Genomic DNA, 16,401 nt, shown 5'->3' with positions numbered 1-16,401 from the left:
CAGAGATAAGTATTAATAATTAAAGGTGTATTTGTAAACTAATTATCTTACCGCCATACAGTCATGTATGAAATCTTGGTTAACCAGGACATAACAGGATGCTGTAAATGTTTGCAACACAGAAATTAACACTTACTAGGGTGCATGCTGCAGACATTCAACAATTACTAGCATCAGGTTTGTTTTCACACACACAGTGCCCCATATATCTTCCGCATACAGCAATGCCTGTCTTTTTTTTACACTTCTAAGACTGGGTGGAGTAAAGGAAGATAAAACTGAAGTCAGATTTCAAAAGCTGTGAAGTGTTTCATAAATAATTGTGTTGGTATATAAATATTTCTAGGTAGCAGGGTGCAATGTGATATAACGTAGGGTGTAGACAGTCACATAGTTAGGGACTTCTTAGCTTTTCTTTTTAAAGGAAATATTAATGTATCTACCAATTGTTAATCATAAAATGTACTAGGCAAGCAACTGGTATTTTTAAGAAAGAACCTTGGAAAATGCCATAAAACAGACTGTAAAACACAGAGAAGATCTGACAAGCACAGCAACACTTGGAAAAACACATACAACTGAGAAATATAACCTGCAGTGAAAGCAGAAATGGAAGCTATATATCCACAGGGATAATCAATGCAGTTTGTAATCCAGGACTAGAGTAAAACATCTCTGCAACACTACGTAAAAAAATTGCACAAGTAACCAGCTACTACAACTTCAGCACACAGAACTAGGATTTAATGAACAAGGAAATGTTACCACAAATACATTGCTATACTTATTTAAGAATGACTATGCTTCTTGTAAAGCAATATCAAATGTGTCGCTCTGAAATAAAAAGAATAATTTAAACAATCACCCAAAATGCATTTTTAGTTGCTTGAGGAGGTATGTACTATAATATAAAGTGTAACTTCACCTCAAAATCAAAACATGCTTAATAATCGTGTAATAGCGCTTAGCTCATTCTCTGGTTTAATAAATGAAAAATACAAGTACATATTTTAGGCTAAACCTTGGAACACCTAACTAACCACAGAGAACTCCTCTCATTCTTTAAGTTATTGACATTTGTGTCATCTAAATATCACTTTTGCCGTGGAATTAATCCTTAATATTTACTGCTTACCCTTGTTTTCTACCAGGACCTGCCTTCTTGTGTAAGCTGCAGCACTGCCTGTTGAATATAAGGAGGAAGCAGCTGCTAAGCTACAAGTCACAGGAAGTATAAACCTCCAGCACATCTTTAACTTTTTCTGAAAACCACAAGCCAGATCTTGCTCCAGAGTAGTATTGCAGTGTTTCTGCTTTCACAGTTACTTCCTTCACTATAGAAACCTGTTTGCTAGCATATTTTACAAATGTGTTACGGGCATTTACTTAGCAGTGGTTGTTAATTCAAAGTTTTCAGATATCTGCTGTAACTTCTGTTGCAACTGTCAGTCTGACTTAAAGATCAGACTGAAGATAGGTTAAAGCAGTAATGGAAAGGCACAAGTCACTGCAAGAGTAACTATGCTGATGACTCATAGGCTTGGTATTGAAACACTGATCTGGAAGCTGTTTCTTAACACATCAGAAAGCTCACAAGTTTGTAATTTGGGGGTGTGCATTTAGTAGAATTTGTAGTCTTTCCAAAAGATTACCAGTAATTTATCCTTTGTTAAGCTTAAGTATTTGCTCCATTCCTAAGAAGAACATGAGTAATACAGTGCATGACATGAGTGAAAGCAGGAAATTAAGTTAAAATTGTTTTCTTCTGAATATGGCATAAAACTCATAATTCAGACTTGTTTAAAGTTGATAACAGTGAAGTTTGATAAGATGCAAATACCTTATGGCAGGGATGTAGCCAGAAAATGATATCTTGTACTCAAACCTTATGCTATTGCTCCCAACACCCATCTATCATTTAAAAAATGTACTCAACTCTCAAAATGCTACCCCTATACTCTTCGGAAAGGGGCACTTTATTTTCAGTTGTTGCTACTTGCAATGATAAAATGGCTATGTTAAAAGTGCATTCTTTTCAGGAAAGCATATTTTATATAACATGGTATAATATACAGTAGTTCAGACAGTTCTAAACATTTGGTGCTGTTTGAACTATAACATTTCTGAAAGATGTTCAGTAAAAAATGTACTCACTTGTACAGTGAGTCTGGCTAGCTACACCCTTGCCCTGTGGCATTTGACAAGTAATTGTGACGTGAAAATTCATAAAGAAACACGTATTTTAAAGCTGTATCTCACATTTAAAAAAAAATCATTGTGGACATAATATTTTATACACAATAACTTCTTAAAATTACATTGTAATAAAAAAGTTCCACTCTGCAGTATGGGTATTTCATTTTTGTCAAGATTGCATTCTTACAACTCAGTTTCATTTGTTTTTCTCTGCTCTCTGGTCTCCACTCCATTCACTGCTGCACACTGTTGTAGCTCTCCTTCAGCCACTGGGCAGCTCCCCAAACTGAATTTAGAAGAGTGGAGGTTGTACTGTATTTATTCCTCTCAAAGTCAGTGCCAATAATAAGAGTGATATGTGAGGCCATATTCATTTGTTTTGCTCCATCAGTGAGCTTCAGTAGACCTTGAGACGTCTGGTTTGTAACATCCTGCCCTTAGGGTACTAAACCTGCTTCTGAATGCATTTCTGTGCAGACTAATGGAATCCCATAAGAAACCTTGAACATCAAGATGCCAAGGAACAAAATGCCAAAAATAAATAGCAGAAATATCAAAAGGGCAACATTTTCAAATATACGCATTTAGTTTTTGTAGGGGGTGAGCTCAATTTGCACCTCATGTCAGGCAAAGTCTCTTCATCCCCTTATACTTACATACCTTAACTCCGCTGGCACACAAACACAAAGAACAGAAAATTATCCTGATAGCGTTATACAGCAATCTGTGCCCACTCATATTAAGAATAAGACAAACTCAAAAGACAAGCCACCCTGGTAGAATCACAATATCAATCAGTTATACAGCAAAAGAAAAAATCTTGGCTAAGCGTAGGAGGAACAAAGCCCTACTTACTAAAAATCCCCTGACCAATCTAAACAGGGAGCTAAGAGGGTTAATTAACACTACAAACAAAGGTTACATTTGAAGAAATATAGCTTCTCAGGCAAAGGGCAACCACAAAGCTTTCTACAGCTATGTCCTTAACCTCAGGGGGAATACACAACAATGCATAGAACTTATTGTAAATGACATCACCCACGTTGATCCAGACATCATTGCCAACCTTTTGGCTGACAGGTTTGGATTTATATTAGCGTATCGAATGGACTAAATAGGGAAAGCTATTTAGTCGATCCAATACTGTCGAAATGGCAAAATAGCGAAGACACGGAACATCAAATTTTTTTCCCAGGGAAAAAAATCTGGTGGGCCGTCTTCAGGACTTTGCCATTTTCTCCACTATGGTGCGATCTCAGAGTTGGTATATTTAAGTAGGTTCGCCCCCACCTATCTTTGTGTTTAAGTTTTTTTTTTTTTTTGCGGAGCAGCAAATTTTTTCCCTGGGAAAAGGTTTGCTGTTCCATATGTTTGATATTTTGTGGTTTAGACATTATCAGTACGATGAAATAGCGTTTGCTATTTTCATTGCATGATAAGGTAATATAGACGAGACAGGTTCAACTCAAATTTCTCCCCCCACTCCCTTCCCCCGATAGTCCAAAGGAAATACCGCATACCACAACCCCCCCCCCCCTAGCCATTACTAGGGAACAGGTCATCAATGCACTTTCGAAAGTCAAAAACCCTGCATCAATGTGCCCCGGTAACATTCTGGGATGTTTAATAAGTAGCACAAAACATGACCTCTCTGGTTCACTTGAATCACTTTTCAACTGGGGCCTTCAGTCAGGGTATGTGCCCAAGGAAAGGAAGATGGCTACAATCATTCCCCTGTACAAAGGAGGTCCAACCACTGATCCAGCTAACTACAGGCCCATAAATCTTACCAGCTGCATATATAAGGTCAGGGAAAGAATCATCATGGGCATGATAAATGAGGATATAGGTAACCTGCAAACACTGAACCCATCACAGTTCAGCTTTGTTGGAAGGTCATGCTTATTAAATCTGGTGGACTTTTTTGAGAGAGTCATGAAAGCATTAATGAAGGTAAGACTGTGCACACAGCTTACGCTGACCTGGCCAAAGCTTTAGATGCAATACCCCACTCAGGCATTACAGCCAAGCTCACTAATTTGGGTATAAACCCTTTTATCACCTGTTGGATAGCAAACTGGCTAACTGATAGGACTTACGAGGTCAAAATAGGTAAGGCCACCTCCATCAAGAGGCCAGTCACTAGCTGAGTCTCCCAGGGATCCATACTGGGCCCCTCCTTTTTGGCATCTGTGTCTCTGAAATGGAAACAAATGCTGATGGTTTATGGCTGACTAAGTTTGCAGATAATTGCAAACTGGGGGTTATCATCAACTCTCCTGTAGACACTAGCATTTTTCAAGAAAGTCTATCTCTGGGTAACAAATGGTGCCAAAGCCATGGTCTTAAACTTGATGCTAAGAAATGCATAATTTTTACCCTTTGGGAAGTCAACCATCCCAGCTAATTACCATGTTAATAATAAGCCCCTAAGAGTTGAACTAGTGGTCAGGGATCTATGTAGACACATAGGTTCATAGGTTCATAGGCAATCAGTCTGCAGACTATTACAAGCCTAGCCAATAACCAGATGTCAGAATCAAACCCTGTTCCATCTAGCCCTGAAGTAAAGACCTTAACCATAATGCTAACTCCTCCCCACCTACATAGACAGTAGCCTTACCTTCTACCACCACATGGCCACGTTGGTGAGGAAATCCTTTTGTGATGTGCAACTTATAAGAAAAGCATGGCATCTAGGTCCAAAGAGGCCATTATCCCACTGTACTCCAACCTTCCGAGACCTATCATACAGTACAATGCTCCCTTTGGTATGTACTTGTTCAGGCATATGCAACAATCACAGCGACCACAAAGGTTCCTTATAAAAAGAATACAAGGCATAACAAACCTGCCTTATGCAGTGTGCCTTAAAGCCCTTTCCCTCTTCTCATTCTCCTATAGATTGCTGAGGGGTGATCTATGCCTGGCTTACAAGGCATCTGCAAACCCCACACTTATGAATTTCCTACATATTCATAGGTCAGAGTACCAGAAATACAAGGTCTAGGGACCTGAATTTTGTCTGTGACTTAAACATAACATGCTGGAGGGACAGATATGAGTCCTAGAGACAGTCCCTCCTATGGAACAGGCTTCACATCCATGTGGAGCTGAGTTCATGTATTACCTAGTTTAAGCACAACCTAGACTAGTGGATGAGGAATAGGAAATGTACCCCGAGCCTGGCACCCATGTCCCTTATGGGTAGAGGTAGCTTGTAAATGCCTGGCTCTCAATGTCTTATTCAGATATAGGACATCATTATTTTTTCAGGAAAACTTGGCTAGGCTTAGAAAGGCCCACGTGTTGTTAACCTAGTAACAATCTATAAATCTGTAAATTGATAAATCTCCCCAAAACAAAGGAATCACTGTCAGCATACACTTAGCTATTGTATTGGCAGTTATTTCCTATGGAAAACAGAGGTAATTATTCTGCACTTTGGCATCTTGTATTTTTTTTTTTTTTTAGTTTGTGCAATTTAATCGCATCCACTTAAAGTTATACTTGCAACTAGCTATTTATTAAAGGAAATTATATTGTTTTCTATACAGTGAGAAATTATCAAAAACATATGTAGAAAATATTTGTGGTAGCTATTTCAAATGGTCAAAGGTGTAAACCTATAAGAAGAAGGATGAGTAATAGTGAGGGAACAAAAACTTTTACCATCATACCTCCCAACCGTACTGAATTACTCGGTTTTTACTAAGTTTTGGGGTCCAAATGAAGGGGTGCCACAATTCCCGAGTGGTATCCCTTCATTTTCGATTTTTTTCTTTTTTTTTTTTCTCTTGATAACGCTTTTTCGTGCTTTGTGAGCTGATGTCATCACATGCACGATGATGTCAGCTCTGTCAGGGATACCAGCCTGTCGGAACTGAGCTCAAGGAGCTCACGTGCAAGCGGGAATGGAAAGGAAAGGACTGAATGGATTTAACCTGAATGGAATTCTGCAGTAAGGAATGGATTTAACTAATCTGAACAGAAATATTTCTGCAGTAAGGAATTTGGCCTGCGAGTGGGAACAGAATGGAAAGGATGGACTACTGAATGGATTCAACCTGCACGGAAAGATTTCTGCAGTAAGTTAATGGATTTAATTATGTTCGGGGAAGGGTGTGTGTGTGTGTGTGTGTGTGTGTGTGTGTGTGTGTGTGTGTGTGTGTGTGTGTGTGTGTGTGTGTGTGTGTGTCTGTGTGTGTGTCTGTGTGTGTGTGCGTGTGTGTCTGTGTGAGTGTGTGTGCATGTGTATGTGTGTGTGTGTAAAGTATGTGCATGTTACAAAACAAACAAAACTGGCAGTTGCATTTAAAAGTGTTTGCACATTTGAAGAATATCAGTAAACCTTAATATAAATGACAAGGTCCCAGCTCTTATTTACTATGTAATCTGCATTTCTTTTCCAGTTGTTTTATGTAACATATCCAGTTTTCAGGTTTTTTTTTTGCTTGTAATATTCATTTTTATGTGAGGAGTGGCACACTGAGTTGAGGATTGTCCGTGCACTGTGGCAAATTGTGAAATGCTTAGAATAAAACAATGGAAGTAATGCAACCCATATGTATACCAAATTAAAGCTTAATCATTTATTAGCTGTGTGATTTGATGATTTTTAACTTTTACAAATGATAAGCTACTGATTTTGGTTCACTTTTCTAAGTAAAGGAAAACAGTGCACAAATAGCACAACTGTTTAGTCATATATATCAAAAGTGGCCAACAGGTGTACAAATCTATGCTACACCCCCTGTTAGATGGAAAAAGGAATGAGATGTGAAAGAACGTGCAAGTGCTGCATTGTACTTTCTGAAATCCAAAAATGCATTAGCATAGAGTTCAAGAAAAGAGACAGAATTTCAAGGCCAAGGGAAGCTGCTTAGAGAATTCATGAGGATGTTGATTTCACTGTAAAATGAGTGAGATATTTGAATTAGTAAGAGTTCAGGTATGTGAGTATTCGAGAAAGTATGAAATGGATATATATATATAATATATATATATATATATATATATATATATATATATATATATGTATATATAATATATATATGTCTGTGTGCGACTGAGGAAACAGTTTTAACTAACGATATGAGCTTCCTTGTTGATGCTACTGCTACCTGTTAGTAATGGGTCTATAGTAGAAGACTGAATGTTTAGGTGATCGAACACCTAAACATCGATATTCTAATATGCAAAAAATGGCGAACGGCCGATTTAACGCAGGGAAAGATTTCCTTTGGCTGTTTGCCAGAGTTTGCTATTTCCCTACTGTTGAGCAATCTCTGAGTTGGTATATTTAGTTGGGGGGGAGTGGGGGGTGTGTTTAGATGTAAAGTAATGTTTTCTGTGTTGCGGCCGAGGGACGTGTTTCTCTGGGACGTTCGACATTGTGCGGTTCGATATTAGAAGATCGATGTTTAGGTGTTCGATCACCTAAACAGTCGGCCTTCTAATATAGACCCGTTAGTAACTGTTCCACATTTTGTGTTTTGTTCCATATTTAGAGAAGAAAGTGATCCACATTTTGGAAACAGAAGGTTGACAGCTGTACGTAATGAAATACTAGACACCACACTTCATATCTGCTCACTAAAGTTAATCTTTTATGAAAATGTTGATACTGAATAAGATATATCTGTAGCAAATCAGTTGAGTTTAAATGTGGTATGTCAGGGTTCAGTTCTGTACTATAATTTTACAACACCCAGTGTGCTGTGCATAGTTTTCAGCCTCTTAGCACAAGAATCAGGGGAAAAGGGGAAAAATAATGGTACATAAAGGCCCAAAATCAGAAGAGTTGAGAAGAATGGCATAGCAGACAGAAACAGACTGAGCCACACTGTCGCTTTCCAAAACCTGTCAGAATGTTAACATGGCAACTATAAAACATAGCACTACTGCCATTACATTCTGATACCCATGCATTGCTAGCAAAGTTCAGGCTTCTCCATTATCACCCATTCCTGTTGCTTATATATGACAAATAGGAGGTCAGACAAGCATGGGGAAGATTGAACACTTTACCTGCTGACAAAGTTATATAGCTTCATGTTGTCTCATAGAAGCAGCATGGTTTGGGTGGCAGAGAATCTTTCCCCTTGTGAAAATAACGCTTCTGTGTTTAATTAATGATACTGGGACCATTCAACAGTATGCCATTTTGGTCTATTATTTCCAGGAAGATTAAGTTCAATGAAAAGATATCCAGTTATGTATTATATTAATAATGATGAAACAGCACAGACAAACATGGAGACCATACTAATTTCAGAATCTCTAGAATATTCTCACCAACATATGAAAAAAGGCTTTGCAGAGAGAAATCCTGGTGTGTAATTAATGCACAGGTCTGCAACCTATGATTCTGAAGCTGTATAAGGTCTTTGGGGGTCTGTGATGATTGAAAAATAGGCACCATTGGTAAATATTTCAACATTGTTAAAATATGACATTTTTTCTTGTAAATGGTTTGACATCATTAAATACAGATTTTTGGGGTTAACATCATTATGCATAAATGTGTTCTATTCAATTTCTTAAACAGAAGGCTGTATCTACTATGGCTTGCAGAATATTGAGTTAGTTAATAGCATTTTAAAATGAATGTTTTTTGTCTTTTCATATTAGTGACTTTTATATTGGTAGGAGCTGAGGCAGTTTGCTGACTGCATACCTGTAAAGCCTTGTGATGCATTAAGGGTACATACAGATTGTTGGTATGATCTCTGCACAGAATTCCAACATATGTGTGATACTGTCTTGGAAGTGAAAGCTTTGTCAGCCAAGTGGCAGACTTTTGTAGGCACTGAGCCTTTATTTTAATTATAGAGCATCCATCATAGCAGATGAGATTGCACTTCAACAGGTTGGGTCTGCAGTTGGACACCCAAGTAAACATATATGTAAGTAAGCAAATAAATAAAAATAATTTAATTTTTGTAACCTGGTATTTGCTAGTGGCCAATATGAAACAAAACAGTTTCTGCTTAATGTGTATCCCTAGTAAGCAGTAAAGAGTTAATAGATTAGTGAATGTCCAAGTATTTTTTCCAACATTTTAGTGAAAAGGTTTGTGTGGGTTACACAAGGTAGAGTTGAGCCATAAAGCTGTAAAAACTAATGAAATTCCACCAAAATATGATGAGACTGAGAGTTAGTATTATTCTTTATTGTGCTAATGATGCCATATATATGCTGGGTCAATTTATATTGTGCATAAGGAAACAGGAGTCCATTTTGGTGACTACTTAGATGAAATGCAATATGCCTACTGATAAGCTTCAGTCCCTTATCTAACAGTTTGCTGTACTGGAACATAACTGCATATCGAATAAACCTCATATTGTTACAGGGGTTATCATATGCATGTGTGTGTGTGCCATATTTTGGTTGTCTGTTCTTCAGTTTGCGTTTGAAAGCTCATCACCCACAATGAGTGGGTGGGGCTACATGATTATGTATGCAAATGTTATGCTAATCTGTATACAGATTTGTACCTATTTTTCATGGGCCTTGTCCAGATTTTTGATGTTTCCAGGTTGAGAGGTATAGTTACCATTAAAAACAAGATGCCTGCCAGTGACCTATCTGATCAGATAGATAGAACCATTCCAGCTGAAACTCTACTCACACTTATGAAGAGCCCGTTACTGATGCATATTTCTTGTGGTGGCTGCAAAATAGGATTACCACCCATCCCACTTTGGGAGGGACAGTCCCTCTTTGGGCAGTTGTGCCCTGCAAAAAAATTGTAAAAATGGCAAATGTCCTGACATTTTTAGGGCAAACTTCTTTCCTATATTTTATGTAATAGTTACATAAAACAGTTATTCTGTATCTGAAACACCTAAATATTATAAGAAAGGGAATAATCCGCTAAAATGCTACAAGAATAAGCTTTTATTTAGGCAAAAAAGTGAAGTTCTGTCCTTTGTACTGGCCGTGGGTATGTTTTAGCCTGCAAAATTTGATGTCAGTACCACAATTGTCCCACTTTGACCATTTGAAAAGGTGGCAACCCTACTGCAAAACAAAGGTAAAAGACATAGTACCCAGAATGCCGCAGAGTTTGACAAACCATAATGTATGCACAACTAAAGAGAGAAGGGTAATGTGGAGAGAATAAAATTACTCAAATAAGTGAATCAGGAAAGCCCATCAGGGCAATACCATTCAGAAAATGACACTGCTTGGGGGCCAGAGGTGACAAGCAAAGTAGGCTTTGCCTTAGAGTTAGAAAGTAGAACTGTTTCCTCTGGTCTTAATTACATGATTTTTATATGTGCATTTGCCTTATCCAACACTTCATCTTGTTTTTAATATTGAAAAGCTTTCTCAAAAAAGCAGAAAAACAGAAATAATATAATAATATATTTTTTACAGAGGTACAGGTTCGCACACTCTATGTGTGGGAGAGTTCACCCTGCCCCCTAATTTAAATATACATTAACTCCATAGTTGCACTAGAAAAAGAAAATGTGGAAAAAAAAACACTACCATGCACCACCAGCTCTCTCCATACAGTTAGTGCAGCTTCCAGAAAACATGACAAAACCAAATTCAAAAACGAGGCACTGAGTGAAGAATGCATCTTCAGGTCATAGATTAGTCTCTTCTGAAGACCCATGACATTAAAACACGTAAAGAATTGAAAAATGCTTTTAAATGAATTATAGGGACATCACTAGCCAGGCTGCAGATACTTTGAAAAGTGAACCAAAGCAGAAGAAAGAAATAAAGAAAGCAATGTAGTACCTGCGACTTCATGTGGCTTGGTGTCAGCTGTCTCGACTGTCCCTATTTTGAGGAGCATTCCTGTTTTCAGGCCTGATTTAGAATGTCATTATTTTTGTGGGTATGTTCCTATTTTCATGGTTGACTTACCCCATCACACAATTTTTTGAATCCCTCCTCATCATGTGTGATTGTTGATACTAATACACAAAAACACACACTACATGATCAACATACTAATGGCAACGATAATTTAAAGAGATAACTCAAGCCTTACAACTTCCTTTTTTTGAAGTACAAATAAATGCCCTTGTAAAGTAGAATTTTGAGATTCGCTACTCCAGTAAAGTCTACAGATTGTACACTGTTTTTTGATAATGTGCTTATATTTTCCATAATTCTGAACAGTGTCTTACATTTTTACTGGAAGTGGGGAAAAACTATGTGCTATGTGGTATTCAAATAATAAACTAACTAGACATTCAGACTATAAGCTGGATGTGATGATTTTTCAAGGGGCTTCCATACCTCTCAACCTCTTAGAGCAAGAAATCCGGAGAAAGCCATACATAATGGGGGTAGAAAGGCCCAAAAATAGGAACACCTTTTAAATATTGCTCTTACAAACTTAGAAAACTGATTGAATAACAGGTTTTGCATTAGCATACATTTTCTGAATGGTATGAAGTCTGAAACCCAAATTTATGTCATTATTTTCTGACTTCAGCTCTCAATGATTTGCCAAAGGTTTGCCAGAAAACCACAAGTTTATAAGAAAACAGTCCAAAAATATGAGGTAAAAATCTGGATATTCTGTCAAGATCTGTACAGTTGAGAGGTATGCTTTGTTCCTATTTTATATGTCTGCAGATGGAGAGATATGCTCTGAATTCTTACATCATAAGTGATGATATCTATATATTTTATTCACTAAGCAAGTTTGTAGAGTGAGCCTGCCATTACATTTTTATTTTTATTTTGGTTTGGAAGCGTTTAAGACAATATATAAATAGAAAAGATATAATAAAGCACTTTTTGTCAGTTTCTGCACCCCTGCTCACTTAACGACCATCGAGCCTTCATCACATCTGCCCAGTTAACCAATTCATTCTCCTAGGAGGTTATAACTTATAATACAGTCATTCCATTTAGTGATGAGGTTCGGGTTATGGGACCTCTGTCGACACTGACTCAGAATGTAATTTTTTTAAATGGATGTCCTAATTAGTTCTCCAGTCCACATGCCTGCATCATTTCAATGATAATATGCAAGAGGCATGTGTGTTGGACATATATCCCACTTCTGTAAGAAGTATCATCTCAAACATCCTGCTGCCTTGAAGGCAAAGTGCTAACAGTAATTCCCAGTCTCCAACAGGCATTTAACTCAAAAGACTGCATTTCAGGACTTGTGCCCCCACAAAACTCCCACAGAAAGAGGCAAGTAATAGCTCATCATTCTGCTCTTTTGGTATTCTCTCTCTCTGACTCCTAGCCAACTCCTCCAGCACCCAAACCATTAGTCAATCTAGGGGCAGCTGGGTCATAGGACTTTAACCACATATGCCACAGAGCTAGACAGGGTCATAAAATGTAGCTCATTTTTAATGTGACAAGTGATTACTTTAAGTTAAGTAACCCATCTATGGTCATATATATAAGTTGTTAATGTGCGATGAAGCAGTAGCACATACTTACTGTATTTTGTGTTTTTTTCATTTTAAGTTTTTGATTAGATTGATAAAATATTGCCCCAAGACTCCTCCCAAAAAACACCACATAATTGACACTGCAAACATTTATTAATAAAATTCAATTAATATATAATAAGTAATGTAAACATAACATTTATCATAGTAAGAAACAATATTACAAAAGCTTTACAGTTTGGTAGCATAAAAAGTGCTCCATTCTAAAATAAGCAGCATTAAATCCCACTGCTCACTGTAATAACATCACCATCATCTGAAGCAGTGCACCGCCACTCATTTCTAAATGACCACCCCAAAAGGAGAGGGGAGAACAGAAGAGCAGTTCATATGAAACCCTCGTACTTTGACCACCAGCCTGCCACTGTAGACTGTTCCCCACCTCTCTTTACCAATCGTTAACCAAATCCTTCAAAAATAACAACAAATGAATGTTGAACAGATCCAAACCAGTACCACTCAAGTGAACCCTATCTGTCCCGTACCATGAAGCTTCCCTGTCATCAAAATTCCTTCTGTGCTCAATCACATACAAACCTAACTTCTTCAAAGTCCTTGACACTCTATGATTAACAAACTGCCTAGCTCTCTCCATACCAATAAAACTATCTGCAGGTCTCCACAGCAACCTAGAAATACTATCTCTGTGGAAACTTCTGCTTCAGCTCTACCAAGTCAGTAGCAATCCTCCTCAGCAAAGCTGTTTTTTGGGTTTTTGGGTAACTGACGCAAGTCATTACCCCCTAAATGAATAACCAACATTTCGGGTACACCTGAAGTTGCCAGTATCTCACCAACTTTTCCCAACAAATGTTGCCACCTTAGTACACAAAAACCATGGCAGGATACCTTCCATCTGTCCCTGTCCAAACTCAATAGACTTCCACCTGGTCAAATCACAGATCTCTTCTCTGCTCAGAAAACAAAAGAATGTCACAACAAGACAATGGTGCCACCAGCAAAACAAGAAAAAAAGTAAACAACTAACAAAATAGCTCTATTTAATGTAAGATAAAAAATCTTTAAATGACCACCTCTCCATCCAACAAATCAGTTCCATTGATTTTTCTTCTTCTGGCAAATCAGATGCCCTCCCAATCCTAAAGAAATGCACAAAAATTCTCTCACCATTAATATATTACACTTGAGTAAATCTCTCTTAATAATAATTGTCTCCTTCTAATTTTCCAGAACTCCCATATGCTTGGCACCTTATCAACACTCTGACAGGATCCTGAGTTAATCCTGCTCCATCCTTGCAGATAAGAGATTTATTTTATTGTTTTGCATTTCAGTTAACCGTTTAGAGTGCTACAGCATTAGTTTTGCTTTATTTGTTGATTTTGCTTTTAAATCATTCTAAAGATTACTAATACATGAGCTTACCTTGTCAAAGTAGTTTGTTTAAGTTGATTTGTTGTAACATTACCTTTGCAAGCAAACTTTTTTTGGTGTTTTTAAATCAAAATGTTAGTAGTGCCCTGTATAGACATAACTCAGAAACTACATTTTATTAATGTGGCTAAAACAAAGCCACTGCAGACAGACAAGCTTAGAGAAGCTAGTTTGCAGATTAAATAGCACTATTATCAAATCTTAGCACAATCTAGCCTAGTGTAGTGCCAAACCTCAGAGATCACTCAAAGAGACCTCTGTATAATCTAGTCCATAACCTATAGTAGCCCACTCAAATACAGGTCTGGGCAACATGGATGTGCAATTTCCAAATGTCTACTTTGCCATCTTGGTAGATTTGGGTATCCGGACACAATATAGTGATTGTCTCATATTTGCAGACAGCCATTTAATCCTTAAAGAAACAAATGCAGTATGAGAGAGATGCACACACACAATTTCACTGGAGGCAAAAATCTTGCATACAAACAAGTTTGTCAACAACACACGCACTACACCCACCACACAGTGTCCACCACACACATAGACATACATATGTTGAAGCACTAAGAAACAATCTTCCCAAATCTCAAAGACTTCCTAAGCCTATAAATGGCAACACCTATCCTCAGCAATCTCTAAATTACTCCCCAAAAGCAACATGAAACACCATATCTATGCCTACACCCAGTGGAGTATCATGAGCAAAGTTCATAATGCAAGAAAACAGACTACCTAGGACTCTTGTCATAGGGGAGTCCATTGTATGACACACACATGCATTGCTCATCAGATTGAACAAGAAGATAACGGTTAGTTGCTCATCTGGAGCCATGATCCACCAAGTTATGCAAACACTCGGATCACTGTAACACAGGTACCAGTATGCTTCTCTTATAGCCCATGCTCATAGGATCATAAGTACATAGGTGTTTACTAGGCTAATGACCCTAGGGCCTTTACAAGATTAGTCATAGGATTACCCTGGCATAGTGGCACCCGACCTTAGTTTCCAATGCCTCTGTCAAGTAGAGCCACTGGAGTGATCCCTGGGGAGAATTTTCTGTTTCCCATCCACTCATCAAGATTTCTCTTGAAGAGGGTTAGCGAGGTGCTCTGCTTGACATGTATGGGGAGTCTGTTCCATAGCATGGGCAGTCTCTGGATTATGAACTTGTCCCTCCAGCATATTCTGTTAATTGTGGTAATGAGATTGAGGTCTCTGGAGCATGTGGTGCAGAGGGATTGGGATTTCTTTAGGTGTAGCATTTCTGACAGAGCTGGGTCAGACGTGGCTTTGTAAGTCAAGCAGAGATCGCCTTTAAGTAGGTGATATAAGACAAAGAATAGTTGGAGTTTTTTGAGTCTGTCCATATAGGACAAGTGTTTAAGGCCTAGGATCCTCTTTGTGAGGTACTTTTGTGGCCTCTCCAGTTGTTGCAGGAGTCTAGTGAGGTACATGCCAAATGGGGCATTATACTCGATGATTGGCCTAATGAGGGAAGAGTAGAGGGAGACAATGACCTCTTTCTTCCTGGATGCAAAACCCTTAGTAATGAGATATGCCACATAGAAGGACTTTCTAGCCACAGTAGCAATGTGGTAATCAAAAGAGAGGTTGCTGTCAACCTGTGTTCCCAGATCTCTTATAATGTCTTCTGTGTTCAGTGGACTACCATAAATGTGGTAATTCATGGGAACTGGGTTTTTCCCAAAGGGGATGACAACACAATTTTTGGCATTGAGCTTAAGGCCATGGTTCTGACACAAGTCATTGGTCTCAGTGAAGCCATTCTGTAGGATGTCAACATCACTTGTGAGTTAATAATAGCTCCCAACTTGCAATCGTCTGTGAACTTTATCAGCCAGAGCCCCTTTGTGTTGGCCTGGACTTCAGAGAAGTAGATACCAAACAGGAGAGGAACCAGGTCTGAACCCTGTGGGACTCCACTCGTGACTAGTCAGCAGTCTGACTTGGAGTCAGCTACTTTCACACTGTGGGTTCTATCTGTGAGACAGTTTCCATCCCATCTAGTGATATAGGGGTTGATGCCAAGCTTAGTGAGTTTTTCTATGATTCCTGAGTGGTGGATGGTATCAAATGCCTTGGCCAGATCAAGGTAGGCTGTATGAACCAACTTGCCTTCATTCACAGCTCTGGTAACTGACTCAGAAAAGTCAACCAAGTTGAGCAAGCATAATCTACTCTTCACAAAACCAAACTGTGTGGGATTCAGAGTTCGAAAATTCCCTATATTCTTGTTTATTAGGTCCATGATGATGTGTTCCATAGTCTTGCATATCAGACTCATCAGGCTAATGTGAAGATAGTTCCCAGGTTCTGTAGTCATTCCTCCTTTGT

At 38.3% G+C, this 16,401-nt stretch overlaps 1 protein-coding gene across 3 annotated transcripts in view; it reads right to left on the bottom strand.

The window, feature by feature from the left end:
- ARHGDIB (Rho GDP dissociation inhibitor beta) overlaps positions 1-16,401 on the bottom strand; it is a 405,195-nt gene that overhangs the window by 243,648 nt on the left and 145,146 nt on the right. For 2 of the 3 annotated variants that reach the window (XM_044068121.1, XM_044068129.1), the window contains exon 1: positions 1,136-1,277. The exons of the other annotated variant lie outside the window; for it this stretch is intronic. The gene's annotated coding sequence lies outside the window, so the exon portion shown is untranslated. Of the gene's footprint in view, positions 1-1,135; positions 1,278-16,401 lie in introns of those variants that run through there. 3 annotated transcript variants of the gene reach the window in all.

Source organism: Protopterus annectens, chromosome 1.part0 (assembly GCF_019279795.1).
Source record: "Protopterus annectens isolate FY-2018-M chromosome 1.part0, PAN1.0, whole genome shotgun sequence".
In the NCBI taxonomy this organism is placed as follows: Eukaryota; Metazoa; Chordata; order Ceratodontiformes; family Protopteridae; genus Protopterus; species Protopterus annectens.
This window is presented reverse-complemented; position numbering and strand designations above follow the sequence as displayed.